The sequence below is a fragment of the Oncorhynchus keta genome, chromosome 1 (genome assembly GCF_023373465.1).
Source record: "Oncorhynchus keta strain PuntledgeMale-10-30-2019 chromosome 1, Oket_V2, whole genome shotgun sequence".
NCBI lineage: Eukaryota > Metazoa > Chordata > Actinopteri > Salmoniformes > Salmonidae > Oncorhynchus > Oncorhynchus keta.
The window spans coordinates 20,744,952-20,772,833 of NC_068421.1; the positions used below are offsets into that span (position 1 = coordinate 20,744,952).

The window sequence follows — 27,882 nt, forward strand, 5'->3', positions numbered from 1 at the left end:
CAACAGGACAACAACCCTAAGCACACAGCCAAGACAAGGCAAGAGTTGGCTTCGGGACAAGTCTCTGAATGTCCTTGAGTGGCCCAGCCAGAGCCTGAACCCGATCAAACGTCTCTGGTGAGACCTGAAAATAGCTGTGCCGCAAAGCTCCCCATTGTTATGAATAATGACTAAATGATGTATACATTTAACGTAGAACTATTACTAAACAGAATACTACCCTGTCGCTGTATGAATGTATGAATCTTATTATAATCAAAACACTGAATATAATGTGTGTAGTTTTAGTCAAGAATTAGAACAAGGACTTTCTGTTCCTTGTTAGAAACGAATGGAGCTATCGTCAGACCGGCTAGAATACTGTGTTCCTTACAGGACATTCTGTCCCCACCCTGGGAGGGGAGAGACCTTGGGCTTGTAGTAGATTGTTTAACAGGTGGCAGACAATGTGAGAAGGCTTGTGAACTATATTGCCATTGTATCTGAGAGGAGGAGGGACATTTTTGACGAAATGTGAGGTATATAAACCAATGTACATGGTATTATGAGCTGAGCTCTCGAGAATAAACGCTATTGGCTAAACTGACTGATCTCTGTCCGTTTCATTTAAATAAGAACCTTACAAATGATTAGAAACAGACAGAGTGTATTAATTGCATTGGAAAATGAACATGAGAACAAAATTCTCTTGACAATTGGTCCTTCGAGCCGGATCTCAAAATCTGCCTCTGTCGTCCCAAGGAACTGCTGAAAACCGTGCACGGGCGATCTAGGATCCGTAAGACAAAGACCTGACCTCTGAATTGAGGGTTTATTTCAGGCCAGTGGTGAACTGGTACATGACAGAGATGACGAGATCCAACCTACATTGATTTTCCCAGTCTGCAAGACATGGTCAGTAGTCTTTATTCTCGGATTTGGGGGGAATAATTGAAGATATCTTTGATTTGATGTTCTAAAATGCTTAGAATTGCTCAATAATAGGAGCTTGAGTATTCCAAACAGATTCACACAGGAATTCTACTTTGTAGACAGGCAAGCAGGTCCCCGATGACCTGAGGTAAGGTGCACTGTCATAAATAAAACTAAACTTAATAACAGAGGTCCGAATACCCGAGAGTAAGCAGGGATACTAAATAGGTGTTGTTAGATAGGACGGTCATTTTGTACAAACAGTAAGTGACAGGATAACTTAAACCTATTCAACACATGGACAGTGTCCAAAAAGGAGGAGAGGGAAGCCTAATATAGCGGATTGAGATACGAGATGTTAACTTTAAAAGTCCTCTGACACAACATGAAATAGGAGGTTAACTAGGGATTTACGACCCCTGGGTAATAGCTTATAGTTGTCTGGGTGAGACCTAATGTCCGATTGACATTCAACTCTATAGATAACGTTTCCAGAAAGGAGAAACACACATTAACTTGTTATGGCTGCAATCCCACTAACGGGATAAGTGTCATCAACAATCGCTGAATAGCATAGCGCTACATTCAATAAATATTACTATAAATATTTATATTCATGAAATCACAAGTGCAATATAGGAAAACACAGCTTAGCCTTTTGTTGTTTGAAATTATGCTTTAGAGCGAAAGCAATCCAAGCGTTTGTGTAAATTTATCGATCGCATGATAAAACATTAAGTACACTTAGCATCAGGTAGCTTGGTCACGAAAATCAGAAAAGCAATCCAATTAATCATTTACCTTTGATGATCTTCAGATGTTTTCACTCACAAGACTCCAAGTTACACAACAAATGTTCCTTTTGTTACATAAAGATTATATTTATATCCAAAATACCTTTGTTTCTTTGCCGCGTTATGTTCGGAAATCCACAGGAAAAAGCGGTCACGACAACGCAGACGAAAATTCCAAATAGTTTCCATAATGTCCACAGAAACATGTCAAACTTTTTTTATAATCAATCCTCAGGTTGTTTTAAAAATATATAATCACTAATATATAAACCGCAAATGTCTTTCACAGTAGGAGAGCGAAAAGCAATAACTATCCAGTCTGTTGCGCGAGCAAAACTCATGTGACCACTTGACGCGATGTTATCGTTCTGGCTCATTTTTCAAAATAAAAGCCTGAAACTATGTCTGAAGACTGGTGACGCCTTGAGGAAGCGATAGGAAAAGGAATCTGGTTCATATGCCTTTAAATCCAACAAAGGGAGGTTATGGAACATGAAGTTTTCAAAATAGAGGCCACTTCCTGTTTTGATTTTCCTCAGGGTTTTGCCTGCAATATCAGTTCTGTTATACTCACAGACAATATTTTGACAGTTTTGTAAACTTTAAAGTGTTTTCTATCCAATACTACTAATAATATGCATATATTAGCAACTGAGGAGCTGGCCGTTTACAACGGGGACCTTTTCATCCAAGGTACTCAATACTGCCCCTGAAGCCATAAAAAGTTAAACATCACATACACATAGATTGTGTAAATATACCCTAGAACAGAACTATAGATACACATAGGTTAAAGAGATACCCATAGATTGTGAGCATTAAAGAGACACACACAGTCAGTCAGGAGAGCAACTATAGTAATTAGGTAATGGTAAACAGCACATATATAGATCATAGAAATACATACACCTAGATTGTAAAAATATACTGTAGAAGATAACTATAGTAATTGGATAGCGGTAGAAAAGAACACATACATAGAAGGTAAAAAGCACATACACATAGAATAAGATGAGACAGAAAAAGGATTTGGCGGCTGTAAAAGGAAAAGGGGAACCCCAGGACAGGGGGCAGCGGTTGTTTTACAGTGGGCTGTAGATAAAGAGCAGAGAGAAAGAAAAGGGAAGTCAAAAAGAAGGAAGATGTAAGTAGCAAGCCGCAGGAGGAGGAAAGGATAGGGCTAGCTGCCCTAGGGAAAGTCAGGAAAGATTTAATCGAAACTAGGACAGGATTTAGCAAACTTATTGAGAAAGTGAATAGAGGTAGAGAAAGGGAGAAAGTCGAGAAAAGTGTATAGAGACAGTCAAAAGAAAGGTGTAGATAGTCAAGGAAAACAGCAGGTCGAGGGTTAAATAACGGGCTATTTTTTTCTCAATCATTTCAATAGCGTTGGTGGTTCAGCAGTAAAACTTTTGCCTACAACTCGGGAGACTAGGGTTCGTTTCTCAGCCACGGCACCGATAGACTAAAATGTATTCTGATTATAATTCAAATGCTGATATGTTTTGCCGGGAGAGATACGGTTAGTTAGTGTTTGTTTAGGATAGAAACGGAATGTTTTAATAGCTTGTTTAGGTTAAATTGAAAGACCAATCCATTCTAAATAATAGCGGGGCGATGTCGTTGGATTACGCTGTCTCTAAAACACCTGCATTTTGGATCTGTCTTACTCAAGAAAGCAAAAAAGAGAACCTGTTTCAATGCGACTTTATAAACATGTTTTTTTTGCAAACTGATATGTGACACCTATTAATGCCAAAATAACATGCAAAACGGGCATAATAATTTTGCTAAACAGGTGGGGCTCCACCTGCCCTGAATGACGGGTCGCCACGGATTGTCGTTGATGCCTTATTGAAAGCCTCTTGTTCAGTGTCAGTGACCGCAGCGCTTAAAATGCAGACGATCTGGAACCCGGCCCATGTTATTACAGTGCGCTTTCGGTGCAGTTTGTCCCTGCAGAAATTACATGCGGAAGTGGTGGTCGTCCATACTGGTGAAAATAGGCTCTGTTGTTGGTGGTTGCTGACTATGATCTTTGAGTTTACTGTATAAATACCTAGCTGTATTTTACACGCATAGTGTAGTTAAATTCAAGTCCATTATGGCTGGAAGTCGACTTGAAAAATTCGGGACCGTGTTCACGCGGTAGGTTCAAATGTCATGTTGCTAATGTTAGCTAGCATCATTTTGTTGTTAAGATTACTGGAGGATACTATCTAGTTTTGTAGACCCTTTAGAGTTTGCTATCTAGCTAATGTTCGGTAGAAACCATTTTCTTTGGTTGAGTGACTTTTCTGCAACTTGTAGCCAATGTTATCTAGCCTATGGTTCCGCATAATATAAATGAATGCTAACGTTAGCTAGCTCTTTGCAATTGAGACATTAAGAGTGCATGGGATGCATTTGCTCTATTGTTTACATTTTTGCAAATTGCTCACTGTTTTTTTTTTCAGAGTCAGAGATCTTATGCGATCTGGAGTTGTCAAACAGTCTGACAAGCCCATTTGGTATGATGTATACAATACCTTTCCACCCATGAAGGACCCACTTTATGTCAGACCAGTGGCCAAGAGATATGGGAAGAAAGAAGAGGCTGTGCCAGACATCTTCTACAGAGAGGATGAAATCAGAGCGTAAGCTAATTAAACGGTTTGCCTTAAACTTTTTACTGTCATTCAAAAGCTGTTAGGAATGGAAATGTCAATTTGTTGATCAGCACCAGTCTCTCTTCCAGGAAATTTTATGAGGTGTATGGAACAGGGCCCAGAGCTTTTGATCTCTCCAAATCCAGCTTTGTTTCAACATGCCAAAGGTATGGGCAAATTTTCACAAGTAATCACATTGTTGGTTTGTTAAGTTTTGGGGATTCCACATGTCTGTAATGCTGGATCCTATTCATAAGAATAGAATTGCAGTAGTTAGGATCCAGCATTACAGACATGTGGAATCCCAAAACTTAACAAACTAACAATGTGATTACTTGTGAAAATTATATATATTTATATATATATAATACACACAAGTATGTGGGTTTTTGTTTCTCTTTTTTTTCTTCCATTTTGTAGGTTTGTGGAGAAGTACACAGAGTTCGAGAGCCAGGGAGAGCTGGAGAAACGGTCCCTGTTTGAGGAGACTGGGAAGGCTCTCCTTGCTGAGGGGTTGAGGAGGAGGGTTATTCCTGCGGTGAGTAGAATGTTTAAATGATACAACTTATTAATTGTAATGCTGGCTGCCCTTTTCCCAAATACTGTATAGACATATGTACTAATCACTTACAATCATGGGACCTTCTGTTAAACTGACTGGCTGCACTTTTGCCGCTTGACCTGCAGGTGGCGTCATAGACCAGGAATCCAGTGTTGGGCATGAAGCTGACAGACATGCTGGCAGAACAGCAGGCAGATGCACCTGGCGGAACACGGGCACCAGGAAAAGAGAAGCCAACACAAGCACCATTGAATACACAGTAGGCCTCTGCAGCATGGCTTCAACCACACTCTTCACCTAGATGGAACCAATCATCCACCTCCACTGACTAAAAAGGGGACTTTCAGTATCTGTCCAACACAAGACATACTCCTCAGTCCAGACTTTCTGAACAATGTGGATTAACAAGAAAGACTACTTGTTATGGGTGTGCCTGGGCAGCTTTCACGACCGTCCGTCTTGACTGCAGGGTTTTGTGTGGTGGTGTGTAGGAGTCCAAGTTATTGTACATTTTTGAGCTGGAAACTTCTAAGATTGGTGTTCTGCATAAGGCTGTAAATGTATATTGTGTGTGTACATACATGCACTGTATATCCAACTGGTTACGTTGCAGTCTGTTTTCAGACTTACGACAGGCCATCCCTGTTGATATGATATGATCAATTAGCATTGTGAGTGATAGGTAAAGTAACTCTATATTCTAGAATGAGGCCTCTTTTCCTTTTTTCCTCTGCTGCTCATCTTCTGTTATGTTTCCATCACGCTGCAGAACATTCATGCAAGACAAGCAGGCTGTGAGTGAAAGTTGATATTGCATTCTCCATTTGCTGCTGTGACAGTGTAATTCGGTAGTGCCTGCTTGCCTGAGCATCTGGGATGAAATGGAGATATTAATGGCGTATTGCTTCACAGAGAAATACCACTGATCACATAACCACATCAGCCGACTGGAGATGAGAATGTGAGTAAAGAAGCATCACAGGTGCCATATTAAAAGAAATGCAGGGTAACATCTGTGGAAGGTATTCCACCAGATAGGAAAGGTTTGACATCAACACCTATACACTGAATGATTAATAATTCAACTGTACAAAACTATATTTTATGTTAGTGTCTACTGCCACAATTCAAATAAGCACCGCACCAACATTGCATCCTGTTCTGAACATAATCTTGGCATATATATGTATTTTTCAATATGTATCTCAAACTACCAGAATAACATTAAACAGTAACCAGTTATTATAACTTCTGCAGGTTACCCTTTCTTTTCTCTCTAATCAGGATAATCATCATTCTTCCTGTTCTCACCACTTGTAGAGGCCTTGCTCCACTATATGACCTAGCAGCCCTGCAGTTCAACTGCCATTTGAAAATAAATCTAAAGAGGGCTTATATCTAGAGCCTTGGCTTTGATGTGGAACAGCACTGGTTGGGGTTATTTGCTCTGGAAAAAGCTAGCATCCATGAGCATTTTCACAGTACCACAGCTCCCCCTTCTCTTTCCTCCATCGTCTTTTCAAAAAGATGACCTTGGCGGTGTTTCTCATTATCAGCTGTCTTTCTGTTTATCGAAAGGGAAAACTGTCCGTCTCGCAGTCTATTCTGCGCTCACACAGAGAGGAGAAATGATATCAACACCATAATGGAATGGGTGATTGCACACAGTCAAAGCGAAAGCAATTCTTTGGTGGATGGATGGCAAGACTGTCTGAGGGCCTAATGAACAGGAGGGAGGGATAGAATTGGGGAGAGATGTAGAGGAGGGAAAGAATCGGGGAGGAGGGAGAGAGTCAAGTTTGGAATGAGACAAACAATCTTTGTCTGCCGTGTCCACAGTCTGAGGGGTGTGTTGGCAAAACCTGTGGCTTGACGCAATCCTTAAAGGTGGTGATTTTCCACTGTTTTCCTTTCTTATTTTAAGTGTTAAATCATATATACTGAACAAAAATGTAAACTATTTAAAATGTTTTACTGTTAAAGTTCATAGAAAGAAAAATCAATTGAAATAAATTCATTAGGCCCTAATTTATGGATTTCACATGAATGGGCAATGGCCACTTCGGAGCCAGGCCCAGCCAATCAGAATGGGTTTTTCCCCACAAAGGGCTTTTTTACACACATAAATACTCCTCAGCACCCCCTCAGATGATCCCGTAGGTGAAGAAACCGGATGTGGAGGTCCTCGGCAGGTGAGGTTGCACGTGGTCTGTGTTTGTGAGGCAGGTTGGATGTACTGCTGAATTCTCTAAAATTATGTTGGAGGCTTACATTTTCTGGCCACAGCTCTGTTGGACATTCCTGCAGTCAGCATGCCAATTGCATGCTCCCTCAACTTGAGACATATGTGGCATTGTGTTGTGACAAAACTGCACATTTTAGTGGCCTTATATTGTCCCCCAGTACAAGGTGCACCTGTAATGATCATGCTGTTTAATCAGCTTCTTGATATGCCACACCTGTCAGGTGGATGAATTCTTTTAGGCGAAGGAGAATTGCTCACTAACAGGGATGTAAAAAAAAAAAAATGTTTTGTGCGTTTGAAAGTTTTCTGCAATCTTATTTCAGCTCATGAAACATGGGACCGACACTACATGTTGCGTTTATATGTTTGTTAAGTATAGTTTCTGTAGAGGGGTGGGTGAGCATGTAGCCTGCTGAATATTCTGACATGCTTTTTGTATGTGTTGCACGCTTGCGTTTGTAAGTTCCAGGTGGAGAAATGTGAAGAGCAATCTTCGTTTTAATATGGAATTAATACAATGAACTTTACGATGGAGGCCTTTAAAAACTGGAGAAACACTGTCTGCGTAAATGACTTCTTGGCAGCACCCCCAAGATTTCTCTATTTCTTTCAAAGTGTATTTTCAGGCAGGTAATTAACTTTTTTCATGCCAGACTCCTGGCAAGGATCTCTGGATACAAATGATTCCAATTGAGCATGGGCTGGAATTTAATTGATCAAAATGCCATTCTCTCTGTCACTGGAGTGTGAGCGTGGATAACATTTTACTGCTTCTGGCATAGATTTCTAAAGAAGCACCATTTTTGGGCTGTGGAGGAGAGACTAGATGCCAGCAACAGCATTTAAAGGTGAATTCTGTATGTGAAAAATGTTAGGGCAGTGTTCTGTGTATTTGTATATTCTGTGTATCTGTACACCTGGCTGGTTGTCAATATGGTCAGTGATAGAAAATAAAACTGAATTAATTAAATATGTAATAAAGTATTTTCTCCTTGAAATGTTGGGTAACCTAGGTTGTGTAGATTAGTAAAATATATAACTGTTTTAATTCAGGTTTGTAAGAGGCTGTAGAATGTATATAGTCAATGTACATACTGCACCATAGCCTATATACAATGGAACATTCAAGAAGCCATTCAATGTGTATTTAACATTTTCCATATTCATAAATGGATCGAAATGGAAATGTCTTTCTCTTCAATTCTTTATCCCACTCTGTCTTTGTCTTCCTGCTCTATGGCAGTGCTGTCACAAAGATATCTAATCTCTTTGGCATTACACAGTCAATGTCTGAAAGAGCCTTAATTGTTTTTGCCTTTCTATTGCTTACAATAAAGCCAGGCTTGTCAATCACAGTGGGTGAGGGAGTTTGATTTTTTTTTATGTCATGTTTTATTTTTCAATTTGATATCCTGCATACCCAGTAGCCATTATGATGTCCTTATCATACAATCATTTTCCACCTTAAACAGCCTAGCCTATGCTAGGAAAAATCACTCTTGAGCTTGGATGAAAGTTTTACAGTTTTTCACCTGATGTGTAGTTTTACCTGGAAGAGCTATTGATTTGGGCTGGACAATTAGCACTACAACAGTTCATACTCATAATGCATTCATATGTACATCTTGCATATGAAGGGTATGTAAACATGTAAGAATAGGTGTACAAACATCCAGAATTCAAATCGGCAAACCAATTTTAGTGGTCATCAAATTGAAATGGACTCAGACAGCAAGCGTAATTCATGTACTTTGCATCTGTTTGTGGACCGACAGATTGACAGCTGCATGTACAGAACACACTGGAGCATGTCGGCAGCTCACACTCACTTTTTCTAGGACCAAGAATCAGAGCCCTATACTATGAATGTAGTTTGAAGAGTTAGCAGGTAACTTTGGCTAAACTTGGGATAACCGGTAGCATGAAAGTGGCTCACCTTGTAGCCAGGTACATTTCTATGGCAATGAATCCTTAAGAGTTAACTTGATCCGGGACAGGTTAACTCAGGGCTATCTATACTGAATAAAAATATAAACAACATGTATAGTGTTGGTCCCTTGTTTCATGACCTGAAATAAAAGAGCCCAGAAATGTTCCATACTCACAAAAAGCTTATTTCTCTCAAATTTTGTGCACAAATTTGTTTACATCCCTGTTAGTGCTCATATATCCTTTGGCAATATAATTAATCCATCTGACAGGTGTGGTATATCAAGAAGCTGATTAAACCGTATGACCGTTACAAAGGTGCACCTTGTGCTGGGGACACTAAAAGGCCACACTCAAATGTACAGTTTTGTCACACAATACCACAAATGTCTCAACTTTTGAGGGAGCATTCAATTGGCAGGCTGACTGTAGGAATGTCCAACAGAGCTGTTGCCAGATATTTTAATGTTAATTTCTCCACCAGGCTTGTTTTAGAGAATTTGGCAATACGTCCAATCGGCCTCACAATCGCAGACCATGTGTAACCACACCAGCCCAGGACTTCCACATTCGGCTTCTTCACCTGTGGGATCATCTGAGGAAGGGTGGGGGTGCTGACTATTTCTGTCTGTAATAAAGTCCTTTTGTGGGGAAAAACTCAGTCTGATCGGCTTGGCCTGACTCCTCAGTGTGTGGGCCTCTGCCCTCCCAGGCCAACCCATGGCTGTGCCCCTGCCCAGTCATGTAAAATCCATAAATTTGAGCCAAATTTATTTCAATTGACTGATTTCCTTCTATCAACTGTAACTCAGTAACATCTTGGTGTTATTATTTTTGTTCAGTATATGTTTATCCTAAATTTAGTGTCTGAGCCTTGAGTTGAGGACCAATTAGCCTAAATCAGATTCCCTTCCTCTAGCAAAGATTGCATCATCATCCACTTCATTTGAGGAAGATAACTTATTACATCCTTAATTAATCAAATATGTTTTGGGTGTTGAAATACATTACACATTTACATCAGTAAACCTTTAGTATTAATACTATTATTTTATCAATGGGAGTGGGAAAAAAAATATTTTGCGCATTGATAACCACATCAAAGTAGTAAAATAAAGACGGCACGTTTAAAAGTCTATTTAATACTAAAGTCTACTTCATTTGCAGGATAACTTTTATTTAAATTTGATTTAGACACAAATTCAAATGTGGCACTGATTTACCCATGTGTATTGATATTTTAGCATCATCTCAATAACGAGTTCAGCGTTCGACTAGCCACGTGCGACATGCATGTGCAGTTACAATCTTGGAGTGAGATGGGTCCAGCTGCGACATCATCTCTCAGCAATCAGCCCCCAGGAATAGTGGGGGTTAACAGCACCATATAAGGAGAAGTGGGGGTTTCAAAATGAACCATATAATTAGAAGTGGGGTTTCAAAAGGAACCATATAATTAGAAGTGGGGTTTTCGAAAGGAACCATATAATTAGAAGTGGGGTTTCAAAAGGAACCATATAATTAGAAGTGGGGTTTCGAAAGGAACCATATAATTAGAAGTGGGGTTTCAAAAGGAACCATATAATTAGAAGTGGGGTTTCAAAAGGAACCATATAATTAGAAGTGGGGTTTCAAAAGGAACCATATAATTAGAAGTGGGGTTTCAAAAGGAACCATATAATTAGAAGTGGGGTTTCAAAAGGAACCATATAATTAGAAGTGGGGTTTCGAAAGGAACCATATAATTAGAAGTGGGGTTTCGAAAGGAACCATATAATTAGAAGTGGGGTTTCAAAAGGAACCATATAATTAGAAGTGGGATATCAAAAGGAACCATATAATTAGAAGTGGGGTTTCGAAAGGAACCATATAATTAGAAGTGGGGTTTCGAAAGGAACCATATAATTAGAAGTGGGGTTTTCGAAAGGAACCATATAATTAGAAGTGGGGTTTCAAAAGGAACCATATAATTAGAAGTGGGGTTTCAAAAGGAACCATATAATTAGAAGTGGGATATCAAAAGGAACCATATAATTAGAAGTGGGGTTTCGAAAGGAACCATATAATTAGAAGTGGGGTTTTCGAAAGGAACCATATAATTAGAAGTGGGGTTTCAAAAGGAACCATATAATTAGAAGTGGGGTTTTCGAAAGGAACCATATAATTAGAAGTGGGGTTTCAAAAGGAACCATATAATTAGAAGTGGGGTTTCGAAAGGAACCATATAATTAGAAGTGGGGTTTCAAAAGGAACCATATAATTAGAAGTGGGGGTTTCGAAAGGAACCATATAATTAGAAGTGGGGTTTTCGAAAGGAACCATATAATTAGAAGTGGGGTTTCGAAATGAACCATATAATTAGAAGTGGGGTTTCAAAAGGAACCATATAATTAGAAGTGGGATATCAAAAGGAACCATATAATTAGAAGTGGGGTTTCGAAAGGAACCATATAATTAGAAGTGGGGTTTTCGAAAGGAACCATATAATTAGAAGTGGGGTTTCAAAAGGAACCATATAATTAGAAGTGGGGTTTTCGAAAGGAACCATATAATTAGAAGTGGGGTTTCAAAAGGAACCATATAATTAGAAGTGGGGTTTCGAAAGGAACCATATAATTAGAAGTGGGGTTTCAAAAGGAACCATATAATTAGAAGTGGGGTTTCGAAAGGAACCATATAATTAGAAGTGGGGTTTCAAAAGGAACCATATAATTAGAAGTGGGGTTTCGAAATGAACCATATAATTAGAAGTGGGGGTTTCGAAAGGAACCATATAATTAGAAGTGGGGTTTCAAAAGGAACCATATAATTAGAAGTGGGGTTTCGAAAGGAACCATATAATTAGAAGTGGGGTTTCAAAAGGAACCATATAATTAGATGTGGGGTTTCAAAAGGAACCATATAATTAGATGTGGGGTTTCAAAAGGAACCATATAATTAGAAGTGGGGTTTCGAAAGGAACCATATAATTAGAAGTGGGGTTTCAAAAGGAACCATATAATTAGAAGTGGGGTTTCAAAAGGAACCATATAATTAGAAGTGGGGTTTCAAAGGGAACCATATAATTAGATGTGGGGTTTCGAAAGGAACCATATAATTAGAATGGGGTTTCAAAAGGAACCATATAATTAGATGTGGGGTTTCGAAAGGAACCATATAATTAGAAGTGGGGTTTCGAAAGGAACCATATAATTAGAAGTGGGGTTTCAAAAGGAACCATATAATTAGATGTGGGGTTTCAAAAGGAACCATATAAGGAGAAGTGGGGTTTCAAAAGGAACCATATAATTAGAAGTGGGGTTTCGAAAGGAACCATATAATTAGAAGTGGGGTTTCAAAAGGAACCATATAATTAGATGTGGGGTTTCAAAAGGAACCATATAAGGAGAAGTGGGGTTTTGAAAGGAACCATATAATTAGAAGTGGGGTTTCGAAAGGAACCATATAATTAGAAGTGGGGTTTCAAAAGGAACCATATAATTAGATGTGGGGTTTCGAAAGGAACCATATAATTAGAAGTGGGGATTCGAAAGGAACCATATAATTAGAAGTGGGGTTTCAAAAGGAACCATATAATTAGATGTGGGTTTTCAAAAGGAACCATATAAGGAGAAGTGGGGTTTCAAAAGGAACCATATAATTAGAAGTGGGGTTTCGAAAGGAACCATATAATTAGAAGTGGGGTTTCAAAAGGAACCATATAATTAGATGTGGGGTTTCAAAAGGAACCATATAAGGAGAAGTGGGGTTTTGAAAGGAACCATATAATTAGAAGTGGGGTTTCGAAAGGAACCATATAATTAGAAGTGGGGTTTCAAAAGGAACCATATAATTAGATGTGGGGTTTCGAAAGGAACCATATAATTAGAAGTGGGGATTCGAAAGGAACCATATAATTAGATGTGGGGTTTCAAAAAGGAACCATATAATTAGATGTGGGGTTTCAAAAGGAACCATATAAGGAGAAGTGGGGTTTCGAAAGGAACCATATAATTAGAAGTGGGGTTTCGAAAGGAACCATATAATTAGAAGTGGGGTTTCAAAAGGAACCATATAATTAGAAGTGGGGTTTCAAAAGGAACCATATAATTAGAAGTGGGGTTTCAAAAGGAACCATATAATTAGAAGTGGGGTTTCAAAAGGAACCATATAAGGAGAAGTGGGGTTTCAAAAGGAACCATATAATTAGAAGTGGGGTTTCGAAAGGAACCATATAATTAGAAGTGGGGTTTCAAAAGGAACCATATAATTAGAAGTGGGATATCAAAAGGAACCATATAATTAGAAGTGGGGTTTCAAAAGGAACCATATAATTAGATGTGGGGTTTCAAAAGGAACCATATAATTAGATGTGGGGTTTCAAAAGGAACCATATAATTAGAAGTGGGGTTTCAAAAGGAACCATATAATTAGAAGTGGGGTTTCAAAAGGAACCATATAATTAGATGTGGGGTTTCGAAAGGAACCATATAATTAGAAATGGGGTTTCAAAAGGAACCATATAATTAGAAGTGGGGTTTCAAAAGGAACCATATAATTAGATGTGGGGTTTCAAAAGGAACCATATAAGGAGAAGTGGGGTTTCAAAAGGAACCATATAATTAGAAGTGGGGTTTCGAAAGGAACCATATAAGGAGAAGTGGGGTTTCAAAAGGAACCATATAATTAGAAGTGGGGTTTCAAAAGGAACCATATAAGGAGAAGTGGGGTTTCAAAAGGAACCATATAATCAGAAGTGGGGTTTCGAAAGGAACCATATAAGGAGAAGTGGGGTTTCAAAAGGAACCATATAATTAGAAGTGGGGTTTCAAAAGGAACCATATAATTAGAAGTGGGGTTTCAAAAGGAACCATATAATTAGAAGTGGGGTTTCAAAAGGAACCATATAATTAGAAGTGGGGTTTCAAAAGGAACCATATAAGGAGAAGTGGGGTTTCAAAAGGAACCATATAAGGAGAAGTGGGGTTTCAAAAGGAACCATATAAGGAGAAGTGGTGTTTCAAAAGGAACCATATAAGGAGAAGTGGGGTTTCAAAAGGAACCATATAAGGAGAAGTGGGGTTTCAAAAGGAACCATATAATTAGAAGTGGGGTTTCAAAAGGAACCATATAATTAGAAGTGGGGTTTCAAAAGGAACCATATAATTAGAAGTGGGGTTTCAAAAGGAACCATATAATTAGAAGTGGGGTTTCAAAAGGAACCATATAAGGAGAAGTGGGGTTTCAAAAGGAACCATATAAGGAGAAGTGGTGTTTCAAAAGGAACCATATAAGGAGAAGTGGGGTTTCGAAAGGAACCATATAATTAGAAGTGGGGTTTCGAAAGGAACCATATAATTAGAAGTGGGGTTTCGAAAGGAACCATATAATTAGAAGTGGGGTTTCAAAAGGAACCATATAATTAGAAGTGGGGTTTCGAAAGGAACCATATAATTAGAAGTGGGGTTTCAAAAGGAACCATATAATTAGAAGTGGGGTTTCGAAAGGAACCATATAATTAGAAGTGGGGTTTCGAAAGGAACCATATAATTAGAAGTGGGGTTTCAAAAGGAACCATATAATTAGAAGTGGGGTTTCAAAAGGAACCATATAATTAGAAGTGGGGTTTCAAAAGGAACCATATAATTAGAAGTGGGGTTTCAAAAGGAACCATATAATTAGAAGTGGGGTTTCAAAAGGAACCATATAATTAGAAGTGGGGTTTCAAAAGGAACCATATAATTAGAAGTGGGGTTTCAAAAGGAACCATATAATTAGAAGTGGGGTTTCAAAAGGAACCATATAATTAGAAGTGGGGTTTCAAAAGGAACCATATAATTAGAAGTGGGGTTTCAAAAGGAACCATATAATTAGAAGTGGGGTTTCAAAAGGAACCATATAATTAGAAGTGGGGTTTCAAAAGGAACCATATAAGGAGAAGTGGGGTTTCAAAAGGAACCATATAATTAGAAGTGGGGTTTCAAAAGGAACCATATAAGGAGAAGTGGGGTTTCAAAAGGAACCATATAATTAGATGTGGGGTTTCAAAAGGAACCATATAATTAGAAGTGGGGTTTCAAAAGGAACCATATAATTAGAAGTGGGGTTTCAAAAGGAACCATATAAGGAGAAGTGGGGTTTCAAAAGGAACCATATAATTAGAAGTGGGGTTTCAAAAGGAACCATATAATTAGAAGTGGGGTTTCAAAAGGAACCATATAATTAGAAGTGGGGTTTCAAAAGGAACCATATAATTAGAAGTGGGGTTTCAAAAGGAACCATATAATTAGAAGTGGGGTTTCAAAAGGAACCATATAAGGAGAAGTGGGGTTTCAAAAGGAACCATATAAGGAGAAGTGGGGTTTCGAAAGGAACCATATAATTAGAAGTGGGGTTTCGAAAGGAACCATATAATTAGAAGTGGGGTTTCAAAAGGAACCATATAATTAGAAGTGGGGTTTCAAAAGGAACCATATAAGGAGAAGTGGGGTTTCAAAAGGAACCATATAATTAGAAGTGGGGTTTCAAAAGGAACCATATAATTAGAAGTGGGGTTTCAAAAGGAACCATATAAGGAGAAGTGGGGTTTCAAAAGGAACCATATAATTAGAAGTGGGGTTTCAAAAGGAACCATATAATTAGAAGTGGGGTTTCAAAAGGAACCATATAAGGAGAAGTGGGGTTTCAAAAGGAACCATATAATTAGAAGTGGGGTTTCGAAAGGAACCATATAATTAGAAGTGGGGTTTCAAAAGGAACCATATAATTAGAAGTGGGGTATCAAAAGGAACCATATAATTAGAAGTGGGGTTTCAAAAGGAACCATATAATTAGAAGTGGGGTTTCAAAAGGAACCATATAAGGAGAAGTGGGGTTTCAAAAGGAACCATATAATTAGATGTGGGGTTTCAAAAGGAACCATATAATTAGAAGTGGGGTTTCAAAAGGAACCATATAATTAGAAGTGGGATATCAAAAGGAACCATATAAGGAGAAGTGGGGTTTCAAAAGGAACCATATAATTAGAAGTGGGGTTTCAAAAGGAACCATATAATTAGAAGTGGGGTTTCAAAAGGAACCATATAATTAGAAGTGGGGTTTCAAAAGGAACCATATAATTAGAAGTGGGGTTTCAAAAGGAACCATATAATTAGATGTGGGGTTTCGAAAGGAACCATATAATTAGAAGTGGGGTTTCAAAAGGAACCATATAATTAGAAGTGGGGTTTCAAAAGGAACCATATAATTAGAAGTGGGGTTTCAAAAGGAACCATATAAGGAGAAGTGGGGTTTCAAAAGGAACCATATAATTAGAAGTGGGGTTTCAAAAGGAACCATATAAGGAGAAGTGGGGTTTCAAAAGGAACCATATAATTAGAAGTGGGGTTTCAAAAGGAACCATATAAGGAGAAGTGGGGTTTCAAAAGGAACCATATAATTAGAAGTGGGGTTTCGAAAGGAACCATATAAGGAGAAGTGGGGTTTCAAAAGGAACCATATAATTAGAAGTGGGGTTTCAAAAGGAACCATATAAGGAGAAGTGGGGTTTCAAAAGGAACCATATAATTAGAAGTGGGGTTTCAAAAGGAACCATATAATTAGAAGTGGGGTTTCAAAAGGAACCATATAATTAGAAGTGGGGTTTCAAAAGGAACCATATAATTAGAAGTGGGGTTTCAAAAGGAACCATATAAGGAGAAGTGGGGTTTCAAAAGGAACCATATAATTAGAAGTGGGGTTTCGAAAGGAACCATATAATTAGAAGTGGGGTTTCAAAAGGAACCATATAATTAGAAGTGGGGTTTCAAAAGGAACCATATAATTAGAAGTGGGGTTTCAAAAGGAACCATATAATTAGAAGTGGGGTTTCAAAAGGAACCATATAAGGAGAAGTGGGGTTTCAAAAGGAACCATATAAGGAGAAGTGGGGTTTCAAAAGGAACCATATAATTAGAAGTGGGGTTTCAAAAGGAACCATATAATTAGAAGTGGGGTTTCAAAAGGAACCATATAATTAGAAGTGGGGTTTCAAAAGGAACCATATAAGGAGAAGTGGGGTTTCGAAAGGAACCATATAATTAGAAGTGGGGTTTCGAAAGGAACCATATAATTAGAAGTGGGGTTTCAAAAGGAACCATATAATTAGAAGTGGGGTTTCAAAAGGAACCATATAATTAGAAGTGGGGTTTCAAAAGGAACCATATAATTAGAAGTGGGGTTTCAAAAGGAACCATATAAGGAGAAGTGGGGTTTCAAAAGGAACCATATAATTAGAAGTGGGGTTTCAAAAGGAACCATATAATTAGAAGTGGGGTTTCAAAAGGAACCATATAATTAGAAGTGGGATATCAAAAGGAACCATATAATTAGAAGTGGGGTTTCAAAAGGAACCATATAATTAGATGTGGGGTTTCAAAAGGAACCATATAAGGAGAAGTGGGGTTTCAAAAGGAACCATATAATTAGATGTGGGGTTTCAAAAGGAACCATATAATTAGAAGTGGGGTTTCAAAAGGAACCATATAATTAGAAGTGGGATATCAAAAGGAACCATATAATTAGAAGTGGGGTTTCAAAAGGAACCATATAATTAGATGTGGGGTTTCAAAAGGAACCATATAAGGAGAAGTGGGGTTTCAAAAGGAACCATATAATTAGAAGTGGGATATCAAAAGGAACCATATAATTAGAAGTGGGGTTTCAAAAGGAACCATATAATTAGAAGTGGGGTTTCAAAAGGAACCATATAATTAGAAGTGGGGTTTCAAAAGGAACCATATAATTAGATGTGGGGTTTCAAAAGGAACCATATAAGGAGAAGTGGGGTTTCAAAAGGAACCATATAATTAGAAGTGGGGTTTCGAAAGGAACCATATAAGGAGAAGTGGGGTTTCAAAAGGAACCATATAATTAGAAGTGGGGTTTCAAAAGGAACCATATAAGGAGAAGTGGGGTTTCAAAAGGAACCATATCATTAGAAGTGGGGTTTCAAAAGGAACCATATAATTAGAAGTGGGGTTTCAAAAGGAACCATATAATTAGAAGTGGGGTTTCAAAAGGAACCATATAAGGAGAAGTGGGGTTTCAAAAGGAACCATATAAGGAGAAGTGGGGTTTCAAAAGGAACCATATAAGGAGAAGTGGGGTTTCAAAAGGAACCATATAAGGAGAAGTGGGGTTTCAAAAGGAACCATATAAGGAGAAGTGGGGTTTCAAAAGGAACCATATAAGGAGAAGTGGGGTTTCAAAAGGAACCATATAAGGAGAAGTGGTGTTTCAAAAGGAACCATATAAGGAGAAGTGGTGTTTCAAAAGGAACCATATAAGGAGAAGTGGGGTTTCAAAAGGAACCATATAAGGAGAAGTGGGGTTTCAAAAGGAACCATATAAGGAGAAGTGGGGTTTCAAAAGGAACCATATAAGGAGAGAAGTGGGGTTTCAAAAGGAACCATATAAGGAGAAGTGGGGTTTCAAAAGGAACCATATAAGGAGAAGTGGGGTTTCAAAGGAACCATATAAGGAGAAGTGGGGTTTCAAAAGGAACCATATAAGGAGAAGTGGGGTTTCAAAAGGAACCATATAATTAGAAGTGGGGTTTCAAAAGGAACCATATAAGGAGAAGTGGGGTTTCAAAAGGAACCATATAATTAGAAGTGGGGTTTCAAAAGGAACCATATAAGGAGAAGTGGGGTTTCAAAAGGAACCATATAAGTAGAAGTGGGGTTTCAAAAGGAACCATATAAGGAGAAGTGGGGTTTCAAAAGGAACCATATAAGGAGAAGTGGGGTTTCAAAAGGAACCATATAATTAGAAGTGGGGTTTCAAAAGGAACCATATAATTAGAAGTGGGGTTTCAAAAGGAACCATATAAGGAGAAGTGGGGTTTCAAAAGGAACCATATAAGAAGTGGGGAGAAACCATATAATTAGAAGTGGGGTTTCAAAGGAACCATATAATTAGAAGTGGGGTTTCAAAAGGAACCATATAATTAGAAGTGGGGTTTCAAAAGGAACCATATAAGGAGAAGTGGGGTTTCAAAGGAACCATATAAGGAGAAGTGGGGTTTCAAAGGAACCATATAAGGAGAAGTGGGGTTTCAAAAGGAACCATATAAGGAGAAGTGGGGTTTCAAAAGGAACCATATAAGGAGAAGTGGGGTTTCAAAAGGAACCATATAAGGAGAAGTGGGGTTTCAAAAGGAACCATATAAGGAGAAGTGGGGTTTCAAAAGGAACCATATAAGGAGAAGTGGGGTTTCAAAAGGAACCATATAAGGAGAAGTGGGGTTTCAAAAGGAACCATATAATTAGAAGTGGGGTTTCAAAAGGAACCATATAAGGAGAAGTGGGGTTTCAAAAGGAACCATATAATTAGAAGTGGGGTTTCAAAAGGAACCATATAAGGAGAAGTGGGGTTTCAAAAGGAACCATATAATTAATGGGGTTTCAAAAGGAACCATATAAGGAGAAGTGGGGTTTCAAAAGGAACCATATAATTAGAAGTGGGGTTTCAAAAGGAACCATATAATTAGAAGTGGGGTTTCAAAAGGAACCATATAATTAGAAGTGGGGTTTCAAAAGGAACCATATAATTAGAAGTGGGGTTTCAAAAGGAACCATATAAGGAGAAGTGGGGTTTCAAAAGGAACCATATAAGGAGAAGTGGGGTTTCAAAAGGAACCATATAAGGAGAAGTGGGGTTTCAAAAGGAACCATATAAGGAGAAGTGGTGTTTCAAAAGGAACCATATAAGGAGAAGTGGGGTTTCAAAAGGAACCATATAAGGAGAAGTGGGGTTTCAAAAGGAACCATATAAGGAGAAGTGGGGTTTCAAACGGAACCATATAAGGAGAAGTGGGGTTTCAAAAGGAACCATATAATTAGAAGTGGGGTTTCAAAAGGAACCATATAAGGAGAAGTGGGGTTTCAAAAGGAACCATATAATTAGAAGTGGGGTTTCAAAAGGAACCATATAAGGAGAAGTGGGGTTTCAAAAGGAACCATATAAGGAGAAGTGGGGTTTCAAAAGGAACCATATAAGGAGAAGTGGGGTTTCAAAAGGAACCATATAAGGAGAAGTGGGGTTTCAAAAGGAACCATATAATTAGAAGTGGGGTTTCAAAAGGAACCATATAATTAGAAGTGGGGTTTCAAAAGGAACCATATAATTAGAAGTGGGGTTTCAAAAGGAACCATATAAGGAGAAGTGGGGTTTCAAAAGGAACCATATAAGGAGAAGTGGGGTTTCAAAAGGAACCATATAATTAGAAGTGGGGTTTCAAAAGGAACCATATAAGGAGAAGTGGGGTTTCAAAAGGAACCATATAAGGAGAAGTGGGGTTTCAAAAGGAACCATATAAGGAGAAGTGGGGTTTCAAAAGGAACCATATAAGGAGAAGTGGGGTTTCAAAAGGAACCATATAAGGAGAAGTGGGGTTTCAAAAGGAACCATATAAGGAGAAGTGGGGTTTCAAAAGGAACCATATAAGGAGAAGTGGGGTTTCAAAAGGAACCATATAAGGAGAAGTGGGGTTTCAAAAGGAACCATATAAGGAGAAGTGGGGTTTCAAAAGGAACCATATAAGGAGAAGTGGGGTTTCAAAAGGAACCATATAATTAGAAGTGGGGTTTCATATAAAAAGGAACCATATAATTAGAAGTGGGGTTTATAAGGAGAAGTGGGGTTTCAAAAGGAACCATATAAGGAGGAACCATATATGAGAAGTGGGGTTTCAAAAGGAACCATATAAGGAGAAGTGGGGTTTCAAAAGGAACCATATAATTAGAAGTGGGGTTTCAAAAGGAACCATATAATTAGAAGTGGGGTTTCAAAAGGAACCATATAATTAGAAGTGGGGTTTCAAAAGGAACCATATAAGGAGAAGTGGGGTTTCAAAAGGAACCATATAAGGAGAAGTGGGGTTTCAAAAGGAACCATATAATTAGAAGTGGGGTTTCAAAAGGAACCATATAAGTGGGGTTTCAAAAGGAACCATATAAAGAAGTGGGGTTTCAAAAGGAACCATATAAGGAGAAGTGGGGTTTCAAAAGGAACCATATAAGGAAGTGGGGAAGTGAAGGGTTTCAAAAGGAACCATATAAGGAGAAGTGGGGTTTCAAAAGGAACCATATAAGGAGAAGTGGGGTTTCAAAAGGAACCATATAAGGAGAAGTGGGGTTTCAAAAGGAACCATATAAGGAGAAGTGGGGTTTCAAAAGGAACCATATAAGGAGAAGTGGGGTTTCAAAAGGAACCATATAAGGAGAAGTGGGGTTTCAAAAGGAACCATATAAGGAGAAGTGGGGTTTCAAAAGGAACCATATAAGGAGAAGTGGGGTTTCAAAAGGAACCATATAAGGAGTTTCAAAAGGAACCATATAAGGAGAAGGGGTTTCAAAAGGAACCATATAAGGAGAAGTGGGGTTTCAAAAGGAACCATATAATTAGAAGTGGGGTTTCAAAAGGAACCATATAAGGAGAAGTGGGGTTTCAAAAGGAACCATATAAGGAGAAGTGGGGTTTCAAAAGGAACCATATAAGGAGAAGTGGGGTTTCAAAAGGAACCATATAAGGAGAAGTGGGGTTTCAAAAGGAACCATATAAGGAGAAGTGGGGTTTCAAAAGGAACCATTAGAAGTGGGGTTTCAAAAGGGAGAAGTGGGGGTTTCAAAAGGAACCATATAAGGAGAAGTGGGGTTTCAAAAGGAACCATATAAGGAGAAGTGGGGTTTCAAAAGGAACCATATAAGGAGAAGTGGGGTTTCAAAAGGAACCATATAAGGAGAAGTGGGGTTTCATATAAGGAGAAGTGGGGTTTCAAAAGGAACCATATCAAAAGGAGAAGTGGGGTTTCAAAAGGAACCATATAAGGAGAAGTGGGGTTTCAAAAGGAACCATATAAGGAGAAGTGGGGTTTCAAAGGAACCATATAAGGAGAAGTGGGGTTTCAAAAGGAACCATATAAGGAGAAGTGGGGTTTCAAAAGGAACCATATAAGGAGAAGTGGGGTTTCATATAAGGAGAAGTGGGGTTTCAAAAGGAACCATATAAGGAGAAGTGGGGTTTCAAAAGGAACCATATAAGGAGAAGTGGGGTTTCAAAAGGAACCATATAAGGAGAAGTGGGGTTTCAAAAGGAACCATATAAGGAGAAGTGGGGTTTCAAAAGGAACCATATCAAAAGGAAATTAGAAGTGGGGTTTCAAAAGGAACCATATAAGGAGAAGTGGGGTTTCAAAAGGAACCATAAGGAGAAGTGGGGTTTAATAAGGAGAAGTGGGGTTTCAAAAGGAACCATATAAGGAGAAGTGGGGTTTCAAAAGGAAATATAAGGAGAAGTGGGGTTTCAAAAGGAACCATATAAGGAGAAGTGGGGTTTCAAAGGAACCATATAAGGAGAAGTGGGGTTTCAAAAGGAACCATATAATTAGAAGTGGGGTTTCAAAAGGAACCATATAAGGAGAAGTGGGGTTTCAAAAGGAACCATATAAGGAGAAGTGGGGTTTCAAAAGGAACCATATAAGGAGAAGTGGGGGTTTCAAAAGGAACCATATAAGGAGAAGTGGGGTTTCAAAAGGAACCATATAAGGAGAAGTGGGGTTTCAAAAGGAACCATATAAGGAGAAGTGGGGTTTCAAAAGGAACCATATAAGGAGAAGTGGGGTTTCAAAAGGAACCATATAAGGAGAAGTGGGGTTTCAAAAGGAACCATATAAGGAGAAGTGGGGTTTCAAAAGGAACCATATAAGGAGAAGTGGGGTTTCAAAAGGAACCATATAAGGAGAAGTGGGGTTTCATATAAGGAAAGTGGGGTTTCAAAAGGAACCATATAAGGAGAAGTGGGGTTTCAAAAGGAACCATATAAGGAGAAGTGGGGTTTCAAAAGGAACCATATAAGGAGAAGTGGGGTTTCAAAAGGAACCATATAAGGAGAAGTGGGGTTTCAAAGGGAACCATATAAGGAGAAGTGGGGTTTCATATAAGGAGAAAAAGGAACCATATAAGGAGAAGTGGGGTTTCAAAAGGAACCATATAAGGAGAAGTGGGGTTTCAAAAGGAACCATATAAGGAGAAGTGGGGTTTCAAAAGGAACCATATAAGGAGAAGTGGGGTTTCAAAAGGAACCATATAAGGAGAAGTGGGGTTTCAAAAGGAACCATATAAGGAGAAGTGGGGTTTCAAAAGGAACCATATAAGGAGAAGTGGGGTTTCAAAAGGAACCATATAAGGAGAAGTGGGGTTTCAAAAGGAACCATATAAGATATAAGGAGAAGTGGGGTTTCAAAAGGAACCATATGGGGTTTCAAAAGGAACCATATAAGGAGAAGTGGGGTTTCAAAAGGAACCATATAAGGAGAAGTGGGGTTTCAAAAGGAACCATATAAGGGAGTGGGGTTTCAAAAGTGGGGTTTCAAAAGGAACCATATAAGGAGAAGTGGGGTTTCAAAAGGAACCATATAAGGAGAAGTGGGGTTTCAAAAGGAACCATATAAGGAGAAGTGGGGTTTCAAAAGGAACCATATAAGGAGAAGTGGGGTTTCAAAAGGAACCATATAAGGAGAAGTGGGGTTTCAAAAGGAACCATATAAGGAGAAGTGGGGTTTCAAAAGGAACCATATAATTAGAAGTGGGGTTTCAAAAGGAACCATATAATTAGAAGTGGGGTTTCAAAAGGAACCATATAAGGAGAAGTGGGGTTTCAAAAGGAACCATATAAGGAGAAGTGGGGTTTCAAAAGGTGCCATTCAAGACATTCAAGACTTTCGAACAGTAGTCATGGTAAGAAATTTCATGGATGCAAAGATAACGCAAGAAATGTCAGTAATGCAAAAAAAAAAGTATATTAACTCACTGTGAAGTTTTTCATACTGTAAATGGTAGATAACATTAGCTACCATAACTTATAAAAAAAGGCATTCATTTTACAATGTATTATTTATTAATACAATTTCAAATAATAATATCACGTCATGGCGGTTCTAGTGTTTTTTTGTATTTTTTAACTAGGCAAGTCATTTAAGAACAAATTCTTATTTACAATGACGGCCTAGGAATAGTGCCCCTTGTTCAGGGGCAGAACAACAGATTTTCACCTTGTCAGCTCGGGAGTCAATCTAGCAACCTTCCGGTTACGGGCCTAACACTCTAACCACTAGGCTACCTGCCGCCCCAAGTTAAAAGACTCCTTTCAAAATCCCCACTTCTCCTACGGTTCCTTTCGAAATCCCTACTTCTCCTATGGTTCCTTTTGAAACCCCAATTTCTCCTTATAGGGTTCCTTTTGACACCCCTACTTTTCCAGAGGAAAGACTGCTCTGAGAGATGACGTCGCAGCTGGACCCTATTGGCTAGAGTTAGCGGCAAGCTGATGAGCAATATCCGCCATCGTAATAGGCTACGGATGAATCCTGAGCTGGAATGGGAAACTACCTGGAGCTGGCTAGCGTTAGAAAACCCTCAGTAGATCTAGCTTGCTTCGTAGTATACCCCTCGAGTTGTGTAGACTCCAATGATGAGATATTGATTGGCTGAGAAGTGTCATTGTTGAATAATAACCCAGGGTTATGAGGATTTCACCAACTGTAGAGAGAGAGAGAGAGAGAGAGATAGCTTTCTCCTCAGCCACTGGGTGGCATCCCAAGTATTTATTTGTTTTTGGGGTCTACCTCATATACACACACACACACACACACACACACACACACACACGCACACACACACACACACACGCACACACACACACACACACACACACACACACACACACACACACACACACACACACACACACACACACACACACACACACACACACACACACACACACACACACACACACACACACAAAACACAGTTCAGTGAGTAATTGTCATCTGTGGCAAATTGAAGGGCAGATGCTTGTTCCACCGTACTTTCTATTTAAATTATCTCGTCAATATTTTTTTACGAGGCCTTGGTTTTCCTCCCCCTACCTGTGACTGGGTTTGGATTTAGTGGATATATAATGAATATGAGAAAAATGAAGACACCTGATTGATCTTTTGTTGCATTATTCACAGTATAAGTACTTTGCAAAGGAGAAGGGTTCACAAAATGTCTAATGTGGGAGAGCATGCCTGTCATTTGTGTATGTATAGCAGGCATTTTAAGACATCCTCCTTGGAAATACTGCCTTTTCTCAGTTTACTTCAGTCGCTGCATCCTTTTTAAGGTCATTTTCTCCAGTCATCCATCAATAGACAGTCATCTATATTTCATTCCCCAAGGCACCATAACTCCTCTGCCAGAGAGCATAGCCATGGGATGTAGGGTTGCTGAGGGTACTACGGCATCCCCTGATAAATCAATAAAAAAAACTGAGAATAAATAAAAAATCCAACAAATTAATGAACTGTGCCTTTATTACTAATGTATAAGATGAGTAAAAAAAACTTTGCGACAAAAAATCTCCTCAGCACTCACTAAGGTTCAGGGCAGGGTACTGGGTGGAGGCCGGCTAGTGGTGACTGTTTTAACAGTCTGTTGGCCTGGAGATAGAAGCTGTTTCTCTGTCCCAGCTGTGATGCACCTGTACTGTCTCCACCTTCTAGATGGTAGCAGGTTTAACAGGCTGTGGCTCAGGTGGCTGAGGTCCTTGATGATTTTCTTGGCCTTCCTGTGACACAAGGTGCTGTAGTTGTCCTGGAGGGCAGGCACTGTACCCCCGGTGATGTGTTGGGCTGACCGCAGCACCCTCTGGAGTGCCTTAAAGTTGCAGACGGTGCAATTGCCATACCATGCGGGGATACAGCCCGACAGGATGCTCTCAATGGTGCATCTGTAGAAATTCATGGTTGTCTTAGGAAGCAATCCACATTTATTCAGCCTCCTGAGCTTGAAGATGCGCTGTTGCGCCTTCTTTGCCACGCTGTCTGTGAAGGGGCCATTTTAGGTTGTCAGTGATGTGTACACCAAGGAACATGAAGCTTTTCACCCTCTCCACTAAGGCCCCGTCGATGTGGATGGGGGGGTGCTCTCTCTGCTGTCTTCTGGAGTCCACAATCAGCTTCTTCATTTAGTTGAAATTGAGGGAGAGGTTATTTTCCTGGCACCACCCAGCCAGGGCGATTTTAGTATGTAAATCTTAGTGGGGCAAAAACAAAAAAAAAGTGGGATGCATGCCAGCAAAGCCACAACACAACACAACACAACACTAAACAATACATTAATTGCACTATAACACTGCCACACCTGGCTATCAGTGGAGCCTTGTCTTGCAGCGAAACAGTTCATTCAGCCTCATTTACTGCCTTTAAAAAAACATAAATAATATGGCTGACTTGCTTAAACAAATGTGGTTTCTAATGACAATTGAGATGTGCAAACTATGGCATAAGGGAACAACAAGCAGATAACAGGCAATCCGTAAATGTGATTAAGACATTAGTGAGCGAGCTAGGACGGACGTAGTCGATATAGCTATTCGTCCAGCACTTTTGAAATGTATTGCGACAGAATTCAGAACATGGGCCATTTTTACAGTGTTCTCCCTGTACAACATGTCATAACCGTAGGATAAATAAAGGGGGCATCTAAGCAGACAATGAAAGCTCTTTCAATATTCAATGATTACATTTCTCAAAAAAAGGCTATAGGCTATAGGCTGCACCAAGTCAGAACAGTAGGAAATTAAAAGGTGAAAATGGACCCAATTATTAGGGTGAGGCACAAGGGCTACTAACAGCTTACTACACAACATACACTTAGTATTACTTTCTTAGCTACAGTATACATATCTCCCTGTCATATTACATCATTTATACAGCAGCATACAATACATGTTTGGACTCACCATTTTGTGCTGTGCTCACTTGAACAGGAAGGTGATGAGGTGGTCCTTCGTGGGTAAATGTTGTCTTCTCTGGATTTGTGTTGCTTTCAAGACAACTGGGAACTCCATTTTTTAAATCATGATGACGTCAGTGATCTTCAGGTCGTAGCTCTAGAAAGATGCCCGAGTTCCCGATTTACAATTCCGAGTTAGATGAAAGTTCAATACGTATTTTCTCAGTCGTAGATCGTTTTCCCCAAGTTCCTAGAACTCACGAAAGTCAGATTTTGCCGATCCGAGTTAACAGTTGTTTTGAGCGCGGCACAATCATGCTTCATTGACAGCATGGCCAATGTTGAATGTTTATAATTTTAAACTAGGAAAAGAGAACCTTAATCTTTGACTTGGGACCACACACCCACTCCAATGAATAGCAGGCTAATGATTGCTTTGCAATGCTTGCAGTTAGTCACTGATTCCTTCCGAACCACTCATTGTTGAATTTGCGATTTCCAACTTGTTGTGTAATGTTTATGTACAATGGATGATGAGCACCGATACGTTTTATCTATACTTTCTCTTCATTATTTCTCTTCATATGACAAGGGTTGAAAAGGATTTGCCAGTAGATTGTCAACTTGATTCATGATGATGACTGCTAGCTAAGATTTTGAAAGTATGATGTTGACATGATCAGTCCAGTCAAAGCTACTGTAGATAAACTAGACAAAAAAAGAAACGTCCTCTCACTGTCAACTGCGTTTATTTTCAGAAAACTTAACGTGTAAATATTTGTATGAACATAACAAGATTTAACAACTGAGACATAAACTGAACAAGTTCCACAGACATGTGACTAACAGAAATGGATTAATGTGTCCCTGAACAAAGGGGGGCAAAATCAAAAGTAACAGTCAGTATCTGGTGTGGCCACCAGCTGGATGCACCAGATTTGGCAGTTCTTGCTGTGAGATGTTACCCCACTCTTCCACCAAGGCACCTGCA

General features: G+C 39.0%; 1 pseudogene; it reads left to right on the forward strand.

The window, feature by feature from the left end:
• The first annotated feature begins 3,549 nt into the window (after positions 1-3,549).
• LOC118394630 (28S ribosomal protein S23, mitochondrial-like) lies at positions 3,550-8,516 on the forward strand (annotated as a pseudogene).
• Positions 8,517-27,882: the final 19,366 nt, after the last annotated feature.